Source organism: Mastomys coucha, unplaced genomic scaffold (genome assembly GCF_008632895.1).
Source record: "Mastomys coucha isolate ucsf_1 unplaced genomic scaffold, UCSF_Mcou_1 pScaffold20, whole genome shotgun sequence".
Taxonomy (NCBI): Eukaryota; Metazoa; Chordata; class Mammalia; order Rodentia; family Muridae; genus Mastomys; species Mastomys coucha.
The window spans coordinates 66074393-66077890 of record NW_022196903.1 but is presented as its reverse complement, the minus strand read 5'-3'; the positions used below and the strand labels follow the sequence as shown (position 1 = coordinate 66077890).

General features: G+C 41.2%; 1 pseudogene; it reads right to left on the bottom strand.

The window, feature by feature from the left end:
• Positions 1 to 1537: 1537 nt before the first annotated feature.
• The window catches only part of LOC116099921, a 3555-nt pseudogene continuing 1594 nt past the window's right edge, over positions 1538 to 3498 (bottom strand).

Sequence of the window (3498 nt, the reverse complement as noted above, 5' to 3'; positions counted from 1 at the left end):
TGGTGTGTCTGAAGACAGCTACAGTGTACTTACATATAATAAATAAATAAATCTTTTAAAAAAAAATGCCAAATTGGAATAAAAATCAAGGGTACAAGTCCACAGCAGCAAGCTGTGCCCACACTCAGTTATGGAGTCATTAAGACATGGTTTAAATCCCTTTAACTCAATCTGTACGGCCCTGAGGTCATCCTGCAAAGTGCGTATCAAAAAACTACAAAGTTAGGGCTGGAGAAGTGGCTCAGAGGTTAAGAGCACTGACTGCTCTTCCAAGGGTCCTGAGTTCGATTCCCAGCAACCACATGATGGCTCACAACCATCTGTAGTGGGATCCCATGCCCTCTTCTGGTGTGTCTGAGGACAGCTACAGTGTTCTCATCATATATATAAAAAATAAAAAATAAACACAAAATTTTAAAAAAAATACAAAGTTAGGGAGACAAAGTTTGACATGATGTCGTTGTACAGGTCAAACTTAGAAGATCTGTTGAGCATCTGTTCTGACAGAAAAGCATCAGGTCCTTTGTGTACACATTGATTTTATTGTAACAAAGTAACTTGTACACTTCAATATTTAAAATGAGCATCTTTTCCTTCCAGTGAAAACCAAAATAAATAAATAAATAAATAAAAATAGCAGGGCAATGGTGGCACACACCTTTAATCCCAGCACTTGGGAGGCAGAGGCAGGTATCCACCTGAATTCTCAGTTTTCTGAGTTTGAGGCCAGCCTGGTCTACAGAGTGAGTTCCAGGGCAGCCAGAGCTATACAGAGAAATCCTGTCTCGAAAGAACAAAAAAATAAAAAAATAAAAAGTTACAACAGAGAATGTCAACTCCAAATAAAACCCTACAGGTTCCACTGATTCTCACATTGAGTGTCAGTGCTCAAGTCATCATCAGGAGAGAATTTTATTTTAAAAGTGTCACCTTAAATTACAAGGATGTCTGTTAAACATCACAATTGAACATGCCACAGGAGAAGCCATACTGTCAGATGCCCACCTACCCCCAGACACCTCAAACCCACCCTTGCTCACGGTCTATACACCCCTTTTTTCTTTTTATTAAACAAGAAAAAGCAGACAGATACATGTTGGTAAATGCTAACTGTCTATATTCACATAGAGACACAGTGTAATCTCTGAACCCAATATACAGAGAAAAGGAAAAAGCTAGAATTCTATGTACTACTACTCAGGGCCCAGCACCCTCCAGCCTCCAGAAGAGTTAGGGGAACTGGAGGGCGTCTCTTTTTTCCCACAGAGCATAGTGGTGGGGTTGAATCCACAAATTTTTGAGAGAAGAAAGGATAAAAATGAATGTAGAACAGAAATGTGGAGATTCTTTCCTGTTGTATTTTGCTCAAGATATTTTCCCCCAAATTAGTTGAGAACCATGAGATTGATACCTCAAAATCAGGGCGATTGAGCACAGAGGGACAGGGAGGAAAGGACTGCAACTTGCTCCCAGGGATTGGAGAAAATTAAAAAAGAAAAAGAAAATTAAAAAGGTCAGAATCCATCAGTCTTCTGTGCTAGTCATCCTTGCCTCCATCCTCCTCTCCTTCCTCCCCTCCATCCTCCTCCTCTTCTTCACCTTTATCCTATCTCCTTCTTCAATATCTTCCAACCCTTCCTCCTCCTCCTCCTCCTCCTCCTCCTCCTCCTCCTCCTCCTCCTCTTCTTCTTCTTCTTCTTCTTCTTCTTCTTCTTCTTCTTCTTCTGCCTCTCCTTCTTCATCATCCATATTGGGAACCAAATAGCGCTGCAAGGGATTTGGCCAAATATCATCTTTGATGACCTCCCCTAACTCATCAGCACCTGCATCAGAATGGTCAGTAAACTAGGTAAAGAAGCTCTCTGGCTCTTCGTGCTGCCTCTTCCAGCTGGCCTTATTCTGCGTTTGAGTTGAGCATTTTGTCAAATCCTTTCCAGATTTCCATTTGATTTCCATGAACTCTGAAGATTGGTCACCCACCCCTCTCATTCAGATGAAATTCTTTGAAGAGAACTTTATTTTCTTTTTTTTCTTTTTGTTTTCAAAGATTAATTAATTTATTTATTTTATGTATGTGAGTACACTGTCACTCTCTTCGGACACACCAGAAGAGGGCATCAGATCTCGTTACAGATGGTTGTGAGCCACCATGTGGTTGCTGGGAATTGAACTCAGGACCTCTGGAAGAACAGTCAGTGCTCTTAACCGCTGAGCCATCTCTCCAGTCCGAGAACTTTATTTTCAAAGTAAGGATTTTCATCAAAATAAAAGTCTCTCCTTTAACCTGATTTAATGTCTTCAAATTCTGTCGCTTCAACTCTGGTCAAATAATGCAAAGCCTCCTCGCCTTCCTCCCCAAGCAGTGCAGACACTGTAGATGGTTGACAAATGTTGTTACCCAAAAATGTGGGATTTTGGCGATCAATTCTGACCTCTTCTGAAAATAGGGTTGGCGAACTTTGTTATATTTGTGTTCTACTTTCAAAATTTCCTCACTGGCTTGTTCATTAAGTCTGTCTATTTCACTTTGTACTTCATCAATATTTTCAATTGCTTCCTGCTGTTGGTTTTTTTCTCCCTTCAGCAGGCCAGGAGAGGCTGGCTTGTCCTCTAGCTTCGGGACAGCAGCCAGTCTGGGTTTCTTGCGCTGAGACAAGATTGCCACTTCGGGGCCATGGCACAAGGGAGGTGGCTGGGAGACAAGAGGCCAGAGCCCATACACCCCACCCCCCGCTCCCCCCCCTCCCCCGATGTTCACGGCAGGAAGAAACTCGCAGGAACTTGGTTTTTTAAAAACTAGTACTACATTTCAGAATTTATGTATAAATTGAGTGTGGCACCCAATGTCTGTAAACCCAGGACTGGCAAGGTCTAAGATTATAACTAAGATTATAAAACAAAAACTCTTTTTTTAAAGATTTATTTATTTATTTTATGTATACATATACACTGTAGCTGTATAGATGGTTGTGAGCTACCATGTGGTTGCTGGGATTTGAAACAGGACCTTTGGAAGAGCAGACAGTGCTCTTAACCGCTGAGCCATCTCTCCAGCCCCCCAAATACTCTCTCATTTTTTTAAATCTTTTTTTAAATTTATTTATTTATTATATGTAAGTACATTGTAGCTGTCTTCAGACCCACCAGATCTCATTACAGATGGTTGTGAGCCATCATGTGGTTGCTGGGATTTGAACTCATGACCTTCTGAAGAGCAGTAGGTGCTCTTAACTGCTGAGCCATCTCTCCAGCACCACCACCCCCCCAGCAAATACTCTCTTAAACAACACTAATTTTTTTTTTTTTTAAAGTAAGTCTTGGAGAAGCAGAATGTGTATGAAGCGATGTGCATGCATATGATAGATGCTATGCAAAAGGGAATTGATGGAGATGGGGGAGGAAGAAGAAAGTTTAATTCTGTGGGGAATTCCAGACATAGAGAAATATGAGAAGAATTTCCACAGGCCCAAGGAGTGAAGCCATCAGTCAAAAATGGGT